An 18,122-nucleotide genomic window follows, 5' to 3' on the forward strand; every position below is an offset into this window, starting at 1 on the left:
ACAGGACACACCGAAACTTCTTTTGCTCTCCCTCACTGGGCTCATTTCTTTTATTAAAACACACACGAAAAATGGGCAGCGCCCTTGTTTACAATATTTTCTACACATAGTCACATACACACTTTTCCGGCTGACCATATTTAGACAGGTATTGTCCAACAGCTGCATCCCGTATCTTCTGATATAAGCAGGGAGTAACTCAGTCAGTTGTACTATCTCTACTTTTCACACACTCCTGCAGTTCTTCAGTAATTTTCCACTTCACCTCTCCTGTGAGAAATACTTCTGCAGACCATACAATACACAATGTCTTATACTAACACATGTTACACATTTTATTTCCCACACTGGTTATGAACATAGTAATAATAATGATGCACACACATAATATATCTCCACACGGGGCACAAAGCCTCTAGGGATAAACTGAGAAAGTGATTTATTTGGGACATATGTTATCACAACATGGCCGTTCCCTACTAAAGAGCAGAAAAACAGCCATACAGCAAGCCCCAAAATCACGAACTAAACAAAAAATGATGTCCTTTCTGGGACTGTGTAACTTTTGCAGAGAATGGCTACCAGACTATGCAGCCATTGTACAACCTTTGCAATCTATGATCTATGGCAAAGACATGACATTAAAAGATAAAATCACATGGACTAAGGAAGGAGAAGCAGCATTCACAGAGCTAAAAAATCTGCTTCAAACAACAGTCACCTTAGCTCTGCCGGATTATAGCCAGCCTTTCACACTTTGTGTAGATGCATGTAAGGGTTATATGAAAGCTGTATTAACCCAACCATTTGGCTCCAAAAACAGACCTTTAGCATTTTATTCTAAAAAACTGGACTCTGTGGCATCTGGATTGTTTGCAGAGCTGCATCGCAGCAGCAGAAGCTGTGAAGCAGACAGCTGAAATTGTGCTGTGCCACCCGCTCACACTGAAAGTTCCTCATTCAGTGTCACTTGTATTGCTACAAACCTCACTTCCTTTCTCGACTCATGCAAGGCATATTACGTTGACCTCATTGTTACTCTCACAACCAAATATAACTCTGCAAAGATGTGGTCCACTAAACCCTAGCACGCTAATTCCAACAGCAGAAGATGGGAAACCACATTCTTGCAAAACAAAGGTAGAGGAAGATACAAAACCTAGGCAAGATATCTCTCAGACACCTCTGGAAAACTCACAAATAATCTTTGTAGATGGATCAGCATCAAAAGATGAATATGGAAAAAACAGAGTTGGTTATGCAGTAACCACTGAAACTAAAATTATAGAATCACAGGCCCTGCCCCATACATGATCAGCACAGACTGCAGAGCTGTATGCTGTTATCAGAGCTTGTGAATACTATGAAGGAAAAATCCTAACCATCTATACAGACTGCCAATATGTATTCAGTTCTGTTCACCATTTTGCCAAAATATGGGAACATAGAGGGTTTAAAACATCAGCTGGAACAGAATTGACACATTTTAATCTGTTAAAACAACTGCTGTTAGCTATCCAGCAACCTTCAAAGATAGCGCTTTGTAAATGTAAATCACATCAATCTAATGAAACCATGGAAACAAAGGGGAACACCTTTGCTGATATTTCTGCTAAAATAGCTTCGAGGCTTCCCCTCACTGTGAAAATGTCAGATCTCCTATTTATAGATACAGATGTGCTGAAAGATTCACAACAATCTGCACCAGCTGCAGAAGTTAAATCTTGGCTGAATAGAGGGGCCATAAAGAAAGATGACATTTATCATTTGGAAAATAAGCCAATATTACCAAAGAATTTATACAAGACGGCGGCCCATGCGACACACGGAGTTTCCCATGTGTAGAGAGGGGGAATGATACACTTAGTAAATCTACATTTCCATACCATAAATTTTTCTGACTATGCAAAAAACTTTAGTAGATCATGTATTATTTGCTGCAAACATAATCCACAGGGGAACATGAGACCCAAAAGAGGCCAGTTCCCAGCAGCAATTCATCCCTTTCACACGATACACATGGATTTCATAGAGTTATCATGGTCAGGGGAAAAGAAATATTGTTTAGTGGTTATAGATGCATTTTCAAAGTGGGTAGAAATGTACCCTGCCAAACACTGTGATGCGCTCACAGTGGCGAAGAGTTTAGTGACACATTTCTTCCCTGCATATGGTATCCCACAAATCATAAGATCAGATAATGGGACTCATTTTGTAAATAATGTAATAGAACTGTGCTCTAAAGCATTAGGGTTTCAGTTAAAAAACCATTGTTCTTACCACCCACAATCTGCTGGGCTGGTTGAACGAACAAATGGAACAATAAAAAATAGAGTAAGGAAAACAATGGAAGAAACAGGGAGGCCATGGCCTGAATGTCTATCTCTGGTTAAATTATGGATGAGAATAACTCCAAATCAAACTGGTCTCACTCCATTTGAAATAGTACATGGCATACCTTTTCCATTGCCATCAGAAATGGATGACATAGGAAAAGCACAGCAGGAAACATCATTAGCTGAATGGATGAATAAGATGTTACAAACAAAAGAAGTACAGTTGTCCAGTAGTCTGCCAGTAAATTCTGCTCCGATTTCACAGATCAACCTGAGGCCTGGGGACCTGGTCCTGATTAAGACACTTCACAGAAAGGACTGGAGCACCCCCTGCTGGAGAGGGCCATACCGTGTTCTCCTGACCACACCGACAGCTCTGAAAATCGCAGAGACCATCCTGGATCCACAAGAGCCACTGTAAGCTAATATCACCGTTACAGGAGCCAAACCAACCGACGGGGTAACAGGGGAAAGACCGGGTACAAAGGGGTTGGAAACCCATATGGTCTAACATCTCAAACCGGCGAAGAAAACAACTGACCTGTGCCCAATTTAGCATGGCTTTTTGTAACGTATGGACAGGACTGATAAGCCTGAGCTTAAACCTGGTAGCAGGGCTCTTTCTCTGTTTAAGACAGGATCCACAGGATGCAACATCACACGAGAAGAGATGGACAAGATGGATACTGGATCCAAAAAGCAGATGATTATGATGACATGTTGTAAATGAATATATCTTCAATGCCTGAGTGTATTCATAATTGTACTTCATAAAATGACCTTATAGCAGAAAATCGAAAGAAGTTGCTGTTTAAGTGAAATGAGAAAAAGTGCAATGATGATATGAACAAGGCTTGTTTTAATTCTTTTATTTTTTATTATTACATTTTGGTTTTTTGTTTTATTATATTGTTTTACTCTGCCATGATTGGTGGTTGCCTGGGCGGAGGGACTGTGTAAGTGTTTCCCACAAAATAATCTGTTTTCCGTCCTGTGGGTTTGTGCTTACACAGAGTGTTTCATTTTACATGTATTTACTCATGACTTATTTGTGATAAAACAGGGGGGAACTGTTAGGGTTTTTATGACTTTTTGTATTGTTTATCACTCATCTAAGTGCTTTTCCCTCCTTACATGTTACAGGAAGGGAGATGGTCACAAGAATGAGTTATGCTTTTATTATTTTATTATTTTATTATTTTACTAGCAGCATCTGGGGGCTATTTACCAGGTCCCCACTTCCCACTTCCTCTGTTTGTTTATAATCAAGACAAGAGATGAGTGTTTTATCAGAAACAGCATTTCTGGTGTCAGTGCCAGTTTCTGCATGGTAATGGGTAATGTAACATTTTACAACTGTGATGTTACAGAGTTTAAACAGTTTAATGTTACAACCCCTGTGTCCAACTATGTGGAGCTTCTTGCAGGTTCCTATTTTTCTCATTGTGTCATGGGCACTGGTTCCATCCCAGTGGGGACTATTCCAATGCGCATGTGTAACACGACTTACTATTATTCTTTACACCAAGCTGGACCAGGGGGAAAGGTCCATGATCTAAAGGGCACTTATGCAATAGATGGATTTCACTGGATGTGTGGAACTGCCATTTATTTGCAGGTGCCTCCAAAATGGAGTGGTTGTGGGGACCTGTTTATGTCACTGATCACACTTATATCATTTCAGTTCAACCTTCCCTAAATAGGAGTAAGAGGGAACTCATTCGTGTGAAGCCATATGACAGTGTTTGGGGATCAGATGTTCCTTAGGAATTCAAGCATAGATCAACAGGAAATAAGATTTTGCTAAATTACAGAAAGAATATGCTCAGATTAGAAACTATAGATTATCGACTGGGACTGTTTGTTAATGGAACCACAAAAGCTCTTACAGGACTCTCCACAGAAATCACAGTTCTTCGAAGCCTGGTGTTGCAGAACAAGATGGTGTTGGACCTGCTGACGGCCTCGGTTGGGGGAGTTTGCACTCTCCTGAAGGAGACCTGCTGCACCTACATCCCTGATGAGACCAACGGTGAAGATGGACACAAATTGAGCGATGCTATATGCCAATTAAATGAAATTAAAAGGGGTATGCAGCAGGATGAGGAAGCCTTTCTACGTTGCTTACTTCAGGACCGTGGTAACAACTGTGTTTGAAAATCATGACCCCTGTCATGGCTGTGTTATTGTTGTTTGCCTTTTTACTCTGTGCATTGTCCCCTGTATCAGAGCAATGATATTAAGGATGGTTGGAGGAATTGTTGATACAATGTTGTCCTAGGATTACCAACTTTTGAACAAGGACCAGAACTATGATGACATTATGGAGGAGGAGTCACTAAACTTAACAATAGTTTAATGTTTAATTAAGTATATGCATAAAGCTTTTAGGAAGTGTATACATGGATGTGATATTAAACTAATCAATAATAAACAGGAGGGAATTGTTGGAAAAAATTATATAAGTTATCATTGTTCAGTTTAATTCATGTTTATGTCTGAAATTCTACTATAGTTAAGACACTCCCGAAGATGATTACTTCATCCTCAGCAAGTGAGACAACATTGGAAATAACTTCAGGTTAGGTTGGGGTTCACTGTGGGTGGGAGGCTCATGGGGTTGGGATCGGAGCTCATTGGGGGGTCGGGACTGCTCCGTCCTGGGGCGACTCTGGTTGGCGGGCTGGTTTGGGCCATGTGGAGTCCTCTTTTGTACATAGCTCCCTCTCCGGAGATGGATGGGGGTTGTTGGGGACTGGGTTCGGGGCAGTGGCCGGGCCGGGCGGGGGCTGCCCGGGTCTGGGCGGTGCCGGCGCTGTCTGCCTGTCTCTGCCCCAGGAGGGAAGGGGACCACCTCCTGGGTCCGATGGCTGGTTGCCCCTAGGGGGTACCAGCGCCTGGACCTGGGAGTATAGCATATGCATGGAGAGTGTGAATGAGTGTATGACGTCCATTGTTGTTTGTCTTTACATTGGGTGCGAGTTATTTTATGTGTATGCATGAGGGTGGGAGTGGGTGATTGTGACTGTGAGTGCCTGTTTTTTTTGGGGGTTTTTTGCCTGTTTTGTTTTGTGGTTTTTTTTATGACAGGTTGGGTCTTAGACTGCTCCCTCTCCTGGATCAGCTTAGGCCCCCCCATCTTATGGGGGCCTATTTCTTCCCCGCCACACTACCTGCCGGCTGTTGGAGTCTCTGCCCGCTGGTGTACTTGGAGTTCTCGCGTCCGGGGCTGGGTGCTTTGGTGTGTGCTGGCTCACTCCCAGTGGTTGCTTGCCGGGGCCTGGCCCCCTGGGCTCTGTCGGGCCTCTTCTTGGGGGGTGTTGTGTCCCGGGGTCTTGGGACCATGGCTGGGTCCATGGCTGGATCTGCTCGGGCGTGGACGGCTGCCGGCGGGGCCTGTGGACTCGTCGCTGCGGCGCCCTGGGGCTTCTGCATTGTCGCTGCTGGGTGGCTCCCCTGGGACTCTCCACTGCTCTTCTCTGGGGGGGTTGCGGTAGTCCCGGCGGTGGTTCTCCTGGGGTTCCTGTGCTTTGGGGGGCCTTTGGATGTCTGTGGCTTGGATCTCCTCAGTGTCTGCCCAGGGACCACGGGGCAGGTCGGTGGGTCCTCAAATTCCCTATTGCATATTTTTTGTGGAGAAACCTTGTATATAAAGCGTGTCCACACTCATACTCACAAGTGTTAAGCTTCAGGTGTTGACAGATACACAGATGTTTTATATTGGGCTGCACCTCTCACTAAGTATATTTTACATTCATAAATACCATGTGCTATTTTGTTAAAAAAAAACAACAACAGGCTGGTGTAAAAGCAAGCAGGGTGTAATCTTTATTCTCTTCATCCTTCTTTCTCTCCTCCACTCTTTCCTTCTTTTCTCCCCTTTTTCCCTGTTCCCCCGTCTCTCTCTTTTTCAAGCTTCTGTTTTCCTTTTCATTTCAGTCTCCGTGTCCGTAACAATTGAAATATTCCCAAAGAAGTTTATAATAAAGTTTCTTTTATAAATATCAAGCAGAGCTTTAAAGCATTAGCTGTGATGCTCCGCCTGTGAAAGTAAATCTGTTGGGCAATTTATTGGCACTCAGACAACAATACTCTGCCGGACAGGACACGGTAAAAAAACAAAAAAAACAAAAAGGAAATAACTGCAGAACCTGGTTTGTGTTTGGACTGTTTTGATCCTGTGAAGCTTCCTGAGTTATCAGAAATATTAGCTTCTTCTAAACCTTCAACTTGTATGTGTTGGGAGTATGATTATTGATTGAATAATCTTGATCAATAATTATAATTACAAATCATAATCTGACAAAATCAATTTCTTAACCATAAATCCTCATTTACGAATCGAGACCAGAGAGGTTTCTGGTGTTGTAATTGTGGCTCGACGCCTCTGACAATTACAACCGTTAAATACTCCGTAATAGTTAATAACTATTGCCGGAGATGTCACTGTTTAATCGACCGTTTCTACCGAAACGTGTGGAACTTGAACCTTATTTTGACTGACACATCACTTTTTGCACACAATGAAACACCAAACGCTCTCTCTTTATCTATGTGAATATTTATTAATTTTCACCTACTCAACATGCAAAATTCTACATACACAGGGGTAAACAACATCTAAATAAACAAAATCAACAAACGGTAGTGGGTATGTATGGAGTCAACCAGCAGTTTATGGCACAACAGAGGAAAGGAGAAGATATGAAAAGGGGGGTGTGGTGATGACTGGTGGGGGGTTGGAGCGCAGCTTAGAGTGTCTTTTATGATCTTCTGATCATAAAACTTCCCCCCTTTACTCCTGAAACAAAGGATTGATAACTTTTGGCGGCAAGCTAGCACAGTGAGATTGAAGACAAAGGTAAAATGGAGAATTTTACCATGAGGTCGTTTTAACAGTCCAGTTTTGCAACGCACCTGCGTCCAGATAGTAAACACAGACAGCTCTGGGGAACACGGCGGACCCCGATATTACATAACACATCAAAGTTTCAAACAAGCAAGGTTACATGCACATATTATTCAGAACACATGAGATCCTAACCAGCGATTCTGATCGCTTCTACAACCTCTGACCCTGCCCAGGACTTGAATAAAGAAATTACAAAAAAAGAAATGGATTTTACTTGTGTCGTCTTCTTCCTGAGCGAGGGAATTCGAGCGAGGAAAAGTGGGGTTAAGTTAATGTGCGTCCACAATTAACTTCAGGGGAACGGTCAGTCTTTGTCCTTTGGTCTTCTTGACAAAAAGGAAAAATATGATCTGACCATCAAAGTCGACTTGAAAATGAAACACGGTAGCGGTTCGTCTCTCCGAAGCTCCGTGTCTCCAGTTACGTGTTAACTCACGTCTTCGATCGGCAAAAGTGAAATCTCTGGCCTTCCTAGTCCAAAAACTTCAGTTATGAATAGTTCGTTGTCCAACGAGAGAGAATGAATGAAACTCTGGACAGAGTTCTTCTCTTAAAGTGACGCTCTTCGATCCCTGGATGTGGGGTTCCAGCTGAAGGCAGTTTTTCAAACATGAGCGCCTCCTATATAGCATCCTGTGACATCAGACTGGGGACGCCCAGTCATATCAGTCGCAATGCTTGATGGGATATGTAGGAGCGGGCTGTCCTGGGTACAAAATGGCCGATGCCATTGGAGGGGCACAGTGACGTCCAACAACGGGCAGATAATCCAATACTCAGCAAACAAGTGGTCCAACATATGTTAGACCCAATCCCGACCAAATTATTTAAGGAAGTGTTCCCTCTGATTACCAGCCCCATTTTAGATATGATTAATCGATCTTTAGTAAATGGATATGTACCACAGGCTTTTAAGGTAGCTGTAATTAAACCTTTACTTAAGAAACCTTCGCTTGATCGAGATGACTTGAAAAATTACAGACCTATATCCAATCTTCCATTCTTATCTACAATTCTTGAGAAAATAGTTGCTAATCAAATGTGTGAGCATTTACACAGCAATGACCTGTTTGAAGAGTTTCAGTCAGGCTTCAGAGCTCATCGTAGCACTGGAACAGCTCTGCTGAAAGTCACTAATGATATTCTTATGGCCTCAGAAAAATGGACTTGTGTCTGTACTGGTTCTGTTAGATCTCAGTGCTGCATTTGATACAGTAGATCACACTATTCTCTTAAAAAGGCTGGAATATGCTGTAAGGTTCAGGGGAACAGCGCTAGGCCGGTTTAAATCTTATCTGTCTGACAGATTCCAGTTTGTTCATGTAAATGATAAATGTGAAAATGTATCCTATGCTGGCTGATAATTTCACCTATTGGAAGCATATATATAGTAAAGAGAATTGGCCCAAGTAGTGAACCGTGTGGTACTCCACAATTAACCCTGGAGATGATTTATCATTTATTTTTCATTTATTTTCCACATCAGTGGGGAAATTTCTCTTTGTCTCACAAAGCACTTCAAGGATGAGTTCTTCAGCAATGTCTGCCAGTATCAAAAGTATTTGCCGAAAGACTTCATCTGATTAAGGCGTTGGTACCTTCTGTGTATGGAAACGATGGACATAAATGACAACAAACTTTAGAAATGAGACAAGACATTAATTTATTGTGTGTTGATATGAAGTCCTCCCCATTGTTTGGTTACCAGGAACATCGTACCATATGCTTATGTTAGTGCTGTGTACTCACTTTTGGCTCCTTGACGACATTACTGTAAAGCAGCCAGGAACATATTTTACCAATAAAGCTACTGGAGAAAAAGGCAGTCACAGATAAGTATGTGGCTACTAGTAGGTAGCAAAATACCTACTAGTAGCCAACTGTTTACATGAATTATCACACAAAAGAGTATTAAATAGTTAAAGTTTAACAACTCAAAATTATAATAAGATACAGTGATAAGAAAAGTGTTTTCCCCCTTTGTGATTGCCTATTTTTTTAATTGTCAGATGTAAACATTTAGCTAATCCAACAAATTCTAAAATTAGACAAAAATAATAAGCGCAAAATGCAGTGGCTATATTAAGGTGTGTATTATGAAGGTGAAAAAAATCCAAACTGACATCACCCCGTGTGAAAAAGCAAATAACTCCCACCTTATTCCAACAAAATTAACTGTGGTGTGTCACATCTTTGGAATTCTGGAGGTTTTTAATTTTAATCTAAAATAACCAAGTCACGTGAAAAACATGGACTCTGAACCATACGTAATCGAAGGCCAGTATGAACTTATCTACATCCTTCAGTGTCACACTAACTAGCCCCTGACCCAGCCCAGGAAGAGGAGGAGTCATAGCTGTCTAGGGCGGCAACTAACTATCATTTTAATAATCGATTAATCAGTTGATTATTCTTTTGATTGATCAATGAATCTGACAAAAAAAATAAACATTTCCAATTTTCACCTTACACCCTTTCTATTTCAAAATAGAACATTTGGACTGACAGAGAAATAAGATCACAAAAAAAGAGGTTGCTGCTTGAGTGTTACAATAATAATAAACTAGAAAATTTCTGAAGAAATTAGATGGGGCTTGCAACTTGGTGCCTGCTTCTCGGACCAGAGCCCAACTGTGGCTGAGGTAGGCTTAACTCGCAACAGGTTTGTGGGTAGAATGCAAAGATGCCTTGGAATGCCATTGCTTTGCAATGGCATTCCATGGCTCCTTGCATTGTCATGGCAGGCCCCAATAAATATACTTTATAAACAATCCAGTTTAGATGTGGATAATAATAGGTGGCTCTTTGCAATGGCATTGGAGGCAGTAAAGCAAGCCCTTTCACTGTTCTCCTTTCACTCCTATTGCAGGCCCCAACTAAGGAATGTTGAGCCTTTTATAAATATTAGTAAATCTTTGTAAATATTAGTAAATTTTATTTTGAAAAGATAAAGTAGACCCATTTTCATCAGAGTCCCTGCAGCGTTAAGACCAATGTGTCAATTGTCTGTTTAAAATATGAAGGCTTTTATTTTGTAGAGTATGTCTAGATCTTATTTTGAAAGTCCAGCATAATTGTCCTTTCAGGTCTAGGGTAGTTCCATTAGGGATATAGAACCTGCTTGCTATTCTAAAATCTTTGTGTATGCTATTATCACCTGTTGAAGGTTTATATTCTACACACCTTAAAAAATACCTATGGACAATTGAGGCGTTTAATTTGAAAGTTTAAGTAAGCTTTATTTTAGAGGGTCAACATAGTCTCATTTCTAACACTGGATGAGCTCCAACTTAGTGTGAGGCCCAGTCCAGCAAAAATGTAAAGGTTTTTATTTTGTACAGTGTGTTTTCTCTTTTTTTAAAGTCCAGTATAGCTATGTTTTCAGTTCTGGGATATTACCATTAGTTATATAAAATCTGCTTTCTATGTTAAATTCCCAATGTACTATTTTATCAGCTTAAAATAGTGATAATAACTATAGGAAATGCAAGCTTTTATTTTTGAAAGTCCTAGTGACTGAAACTGTGGTGATCTACACTCACCGGCCATTTTATTAGGTACACCTCGCTAGTACCGGGTTGGACACCATTTTGCCTTCAGAACTGCCTTAATCTTTCGTGGCATAGATTCGACAAGGTACTGGAAACATTCCTCTGAGAGTGTGGTCCATATTGACTTGAAAACATCACACAGATGCTGTAGATTTGTTGGCTGCACATCCATGATGGAAATCTCCCGTTCCACCACATCCCAAAGGTACTCTATTGGTTTGAGATCTGATATGATTCGTGCTTTATGACATCGCACGTTATTTGGGGCTGTCATGGTTGACGTGCCTCTTCAACATTGCGTGGCGGTTGGGGACAGTGCCTTTGGACTGGCAAACTAAGGTGGTGGTCTCCCTTCATACAAAGGATGACCTCAGGGTGTGTTCCAACTATAGGGGGATCACACTCCTCAGCCTCCCTGGTAAGGCCTACGCCAGGGTATTGGAGAGGAGAGTCCGGCCGATAGTAAAACCTCGGAATCAGGAGGAGCAGTGTGGTTTTTGTCCCGGCCGTGGAACACTGGACCAGCTTTACACCCTCTGCATGGGGCTCAAGGGTTCATGGGAGTTTGCCCAACTGATTCACATGTGTTTTATGGACCTGGAGAAGGCATTTGACTGTGTTCCTACTGGTGCCCTGTGGGGGGAATTCCAGGAGTATGGAGTTGGGGGCAATTTATCAGGGGCCAACCGGTCTCTGTACAAGCGGTGCAGGAGTTTGGTCCACATAGCAGGCACTAAGTCGGACCTGTTCCCGGTGCATGTTGGACTCCGGCAGGGCTGCCTTTTGTCACCGGTCCTGTTTATAATTTTAATGGACAGGATATCTAGGCGCAGCCAAGGGCCGGAGGGGGTCTGGTTTGGGGACCAGTTCATTACATCTCTTCTTTTTGCAGATGGCATGATCCTGCCGGCCCCCTCTAGCCAAGACCTACAGCATGCAATGGGGCGCTTCGCAGCCGTGTGTGAAGCGGCTGGGATTAAGATCGGCTCCTCGAAGTCCGAGGCCATGGTTCTGGACTGGAAAAGGGTGGCGCTTCCTCTTCAGGCTGGAGGGGAGTTCCTGGCTCAAGTAGAGGAATTCAAGTATCTTGGGGTCTTGTTCACAAGTGAGGGGAGAATGGACCGGGAGATCGACAGACGGATCGGTACGGCTGCCGCAGTAAAGGTAACGCTGTGCCGGTTCGTTGTGGTGAAGAGAGAGCTGAGCCAAAAAGCGAAGCTCTTGATTTACCGGTCGGTCTACTTTTCTACCCTCACCTATGGTCATGAGCTTTGGGTCACGACCGAAAGAACGAGATCCCGGATACAAGCTGCTGAAATGAGCTTCCTCTGTAGGGTGGCCGGGCACTCCCTTAGAGATAGGGTGAGGAGCTTGCCCATCCGGGAGGGGCTCAGAGTTGAGCCACTGCTCCTCCACATCGAGAGGGGCCAGTTGCGGTATCTATACCGGATGCCTCCTGGACGCCTTCCTCGGGAGGCGTTCCAGGCACATCCCATAGGGATGAGGCTCAGGGGAAGGCCCAAGACACGCTGGAGGTGATGGCCTGGGAATGCCTTGGGCTCCCCCTGGAGGAGCTGGAGGAGGTGTCTGGGGAGAGGGACATCTCTACTGAGTCTGCTGCCCCCGCGACCTGGTCCCAGATGAAGCGTAAGACGACGAGACGAGTATGAGTTTGGTGCATTTAATGTTTAATTGTTTGGGTTTAGAATACCTTAATGTATATAGCCCAGTAATTGAATTAATTGATCTAATGCAAACAACTGCTTACATATACATATGTATATATAAATATATGCGTGTATTAATATAGCATATCTAATCAGGCTTTAGTGAATTATTTTCGAAAATTTGGATGTTGTGCTCATTCCGTTTCCTGTTGGTGCAGTATGATTCATGTAAATTGACTCCAGCCGTGCTCCGGCAAAAATAAACTGGTCGAATTGGATGGCCTTCCGCACGTCGCAGCATATGTGCTCTGCCATCTGATGACCGCTGACTTTCTTCTTCTGTCCCTGCTGTGGCTCTCTCTGATAGTGACTGAAATGTATCCAAAGAAATATCAGATTCTTCAATACAGACAGTGTTGTAAGCCATTGTAGCATGTCAGTTTATGTCCTGGGGTTCCCCTTTCTGTGTAATTGAACTGCCTTTTTAGTTAAATTTATGTCCATATCTCAACAACTGTTCATTTCATGAATGTACTTTTTGAAATATTTTATTAATGTTTCCTTTCCATAACTATAATTGAATTTATCATAAAAATTTGATGTCATATGCACTTTAAGGCATGCATAATATTACAAGACATTAGGTTGGAATGGTAGATATTAGCATACATAGCTTTATGGATGTGGGAGTTCTACCAATTTATCAATAGATAAATACAACAAGGTATGAACTGGAGTAAACTATCCATCCTGACTTTCAGTTTTTAACCTCGGCATGTTTTGAAAGAACTGCTACTTAACTGGCTATTGAGCATTTAAATGCATCTGATCCTTCACAGCTTAAAATTCTCTGCATGTTATGAATCGTCCCTAAAATGACTAAAGCCACGAAGTTTGAAAAACAAATTGTTTGCTTCCAAACCATAATCCCAGACTGTCCAGAAACATATTAGGACCAGCTTTAATGATTGATTTCGAACTAGTAAAACATGCAAGCATATTAGAACACTGAAATGTCTGACCAGGTGAGAAAACTGTACAGTTCCTCCTCTATTAATTTAGTAAACACAATATCTAAACCATTTAACAGTGAATGCAAATTTCTACCCAAGAATGGGATTTGTGTGAAATCAATTTACATCCCAGGTCATACAGTATGAGGAGATAAATCACAAAACTCAAGGTACAATACTACAGGGACTTGAAAGCATTCCACATAATTTAAGAAAACTCCCATCTAAAATTGGCTAAAACATGTTTACTGACCAGAACAACAAGCCTAATTAGCTTGCAGTTCAGATTGTGTACCCCCAAACAGCCCAGCAAAGATCTGATTAATAACTTTTAGACCATCACACAAATGCATAAATTCAACAGCAAGATACCACTAATTTGAGATTGGCAGTTATCGTATAAGTAATGCATCTTTTGCCCCTCATCTAGATTCTGTAAGAGCAGCTGTAAAATTGACAATGGTGTAATGGAATTTTTATTACATTATCATTGCCTCCATCATTATTGCAGAAAATGCCATGAAATATAATTTTAAGTCCATGTTAGCTATCCTTACCATTCATCTCTATACTTGATGTCATAGATAGACTGTAGCATAGGAGTTTCAGATTGGTGAAAAAGTTAGTCAGCAGGACAGTTCAGCTCACTTTGTAACTAAGGATGTTTGGGTATGGAACATAAGGTTTTAGAAATGTTTCTACAGAATAATTGAAGAACTTGTCAGCAGGACTGTGAAATTAGCTCCAGCATTTAAAGCCCCAGGATCTGTTTTACCCAAGTAAAAGGAATCCCAGGGAATTCTGTACGTTCTTCTTCTATTGCTTAGAGGCCACGGACTATTTATTTAAATCAGCCAAATGACATATAGGGAAGTTGTGAAGAAAACTGCAATACACCTAAAGTCCAGCAGATGGCTGTGTTTAAAATATTCTCTGCTAGTTTTTGTTTCAACTGATAAATGATAGTAGATGATTAACAGCTTTAGTTATACGGTTGAATAATTTCTTCCATTATTCCTTAAGTTGCACTGGATCCATAAGCAGGAAAAGTTTACATCATCGTGTTACATTTATTTTTTTTACCAACCTGCATCTGGTCAGAAATGTTACTTTACAACTACACTAAACACTGATTAACACACTTATTTTCCTTTTATTATCAGGTTAACTCATATCAGATAACTACAGAAAATGTTTTTAATAAAAATGTTATTCATAAGAAGTACAGGGAATTGATACCTTGGCTGTCTAATCATAAGCAAATATTTATATAAAGTAGAAGATGCATAGACAGTGGAGTAGATGGCAGGACACAAGGGTGAAGATGATCAATGAACTTCTAGAAAACTTAATCCAAACCAAGACTTGTGGTCTTTCCTCCTGCAGAGCTGTCTGCATAAAACCATGAAAAATTAAAAATAATAAAGATTTTACATGAAAAGACAATCTTAGTGAAAATGTATGTTAATATGTGCATGAAAAATTTAAAGTGTTCTGATCATTAGCACTGCTTTAAAACATTTGTCCTACAGAACTGTGGCAAAACACTATAATTAATGCCAACAATAATGTTTAATGTCACAAATCTCCAGCGAAAGATATTTGGTTTTATTTTCTGGTACTTGTAGTCATTCACCACATACCTACTAAACGCTCTATATTCACTTTCAGCCACCACGAACAGATAACAGGTAGTGCGAAATCCCAGAGTTCTGGGCCAAGATCAGGCAGCGTTTAGTGGAGAAGTCCCACTCCAGCATCCCAGTTAGCTTAGCAGCCCGACGAGCTTGTACACAGAACACTGCTGCTCCGAAACTCAGAAAAAAACATTTAAATGGAGACTCATTTTGGATGAACTGACTGCACAGATGAAGCTTTGAGGTATTAAGAAAGACTAATTTGTATGCTAACTGCCATTACTGCAGCCAGCTGCTGGTGCCATGCCTCGCTGCACACAACCCCTTACCTTCAACAATCCTGGGGAAAGCTAAAAAGACCTACTCCAGAGCAGGACCATTTACCCGTGAAAGTAAAGCCCTGAGAAAGTGAAATTACATGGGTAAATCTGTACTGTAATGCACCCTTCGCTTTTAAAAGCCTGGGGCTTTCCACAAGCAACGGAATAGGGCTAAAATTGTTTTCTGTCTTTGGTGTTGGGGTCATCCATTTTGGTTGCACATTTTGACACACCCAGTTCAACAGACGTCGCAGCTCTGACGTCACTGGGAGTATAAACCGGCTGAGATGCAGAGTTTTGTTGCCATTTCCCGCTTGTCTCTCAGGACAGCGCAACAGAGGCGCATATCTGGAGAGACAACAGCTCGCAGGTGAACCTTTGCTCCATAACCCTTAGCAAAAAGTAGTATACTTGAAGATCATTTTTATTAAGTACACTTGAGTTTAAGTATAAAATAAGTGTACTCGTAGTACACTTCAATAAACTACTTTTTGCTAAGGGAAGGCCATTCCCGGAAGAGCTTGAAAGCTGGAAATCTGTCAGATACACGAAGATCAGCAGATTTATTCGCCGATCGAAGACCGCACTGACACCCGGCGCAGGTGAAAACCTACAGAGGTTCTATTTCCAAGGAGATGAGATTCCTCCTTGTTATTCAGTCAACTAAACAGTTCTTCAACTTTTCCCCTTTTTCCCCTCCTGGACGGATGAGAAGTTACTGTTCGTTTTTTTCTTAATTTGATCACGGACGCGTGGTCCCCCCTCCCCTCATTTTTCGTCAGACCTGATCCCTCCTCAACCGGTGGAGAGAAGAAATCAACATCAAAGTACAGGTCCTTCTCAAAATATTAGCATATTGTGATAAAGTTCATTATTTTCCATAATGTAATGATGAAAATTTAACATTTATATATTTTAGATTCATTGCACACTAACTGAAATATTTCAGGTCTTTTATTGTCTTAATACGGATGATTTTGGCATACAGCTCATGAAAACCCAAAATTCCTATCTCACAAAATTAGCATATCATTAAAAGGGTCTCTAAACGAGCTATGAACCTAATCATCTGAATCAACGAGTTAACTCTAAACACCTGCAAAAGATTCCTGAGGCCTTTAAAACTCCCAGCCTGGTTCATCACTCGAAACCCCAATCATGGGTAAGACTGCCGACCTGACTGCTGTCCAGAAGGCCACTATTGACACCCTCAAGCAAGAGGGTAAGACACAGAAAGAAATGTCTGAACAAATAGGCTATTCCCAGAGTGCTGTATCAAGGCACCTCAGTGGGAAGTCTGTGGGAAGGAAAAAGTGTGGCAGAAAACGCTGCACAACGAGAAGAGGTGACCGGACCCTGAGGAAGATTGTGGAGAAGGGCCGATTCCAGACCTTGGGGGACCTGCGGAAGCAGTGGACTGAGTCTGGAGTAGAAACATCCAGAGCCACCGTACACAGGCGTGTGCAGGAAATGGGCTACAGGTGCCACATTCCCCAGATCAAGCCACTTTTGAACCAGAAACAGCGGCAGAAGCGCCTGACCTGGGCTACAGAGAAGCAGCACTGGACTGTTGCTCAGTGATCCAAAGTACTTTTTTCGGATGAAAGCAAATTCTGCATGTCATTCGGAAATCAAGGTGCCAGAGTCTGGAGGAAGACTGGGGAGAAGGAAATGCCAAAATGCCAGAAGTCCAGTGTCAAGTACCCACAGTCAGTGATGGTCTGGGGTGCCGTGTCAGCTGCTGGTGTTGGTCCACTGTGTTTTATCAAGGGCAGGGTCAATGCAGCTAGCTATCAGGAGATTTTGGAGCACTTTATGCTTCCATCTGCTGAAAAGCTTTATGGAGATGAAGATTTTTTTTTTTTCAGCACGACCTGGCACCTGCTCACAGTGCCAAAACCACTGGTAAATGGTTTACTGACCATGGTATCACTGTGCTCAATTGGCCTGCCAACTCTCCTGACCTGAACCCCATAGAGAATCTGTGGGATATTGTGAAGAGAACATTGAGAGACTCAACACCCAACACTCTGGATGAGCTAAAGGCCGCTATCGAAGCATCCCGGGCCTCCATAAGACCTCAGCAGTGCCACAGGCTGATTGCCTCCATGCCACGCCGCATTGAAGCAGTCATTTCTGCCAAAGGATTCCCAACCAAGTATTGAGTGCATAACTGTACATGATTATTTGAAGGTTGACGTTTTTTGTATTAAAAACACTTTTCTTTTATTGGTCGGATGAAATATGCTAATTTTGTGAGATAGGAATTTTGGGTTTTCATGAGCTGTATGCCAAAATCATCCGTATTAAGACAATAAAAGACCTGAAATATTTCAGTTAGTGTGCAATGAATGTAAAATATATGAATGTTAAATTTTAATCATTACATTATGGAAAATAATGAACTTTATCACAATATGCTAATATTTTGAGAAGGACCTGTAATTTCGTTTTTATATTAAACCAGATAGGTGCATTTAGAGGTCTGGTCAGGATGAGGCATAGTGAAGGTGATTTAGAATCACCAGTAGTTAATCTAAGGTATTAACTTGTTGCATGCAATACTTATTGAAGTGTTTTATGCTGAGTGGTGTTTTGATTTGCTGCGTAAGCGCTGCTGAGTTGTGCGTGGTTAATGTTTTGTCCGGCTGATCTCAAATCAGCCAGGAGTTAGAAGTTGGACTTT

Source organism: Girardinichthys multiradiatus, chromosome 21, assembly GCF_021462225.1.
Source record: "Girardinichthys multiradiatus isolate DD_20200921_A chromosome 21, DD_fGirMul_XY1, whole genome shotgun sequence".
Classification (NCBI taxonomy): Eukaryota; Metazoa; Chordata; class Actinopteri; order Cyprinodontiformes; family Goodeidae; genus Girardinichthys; species Girardinichthys multiradiatus.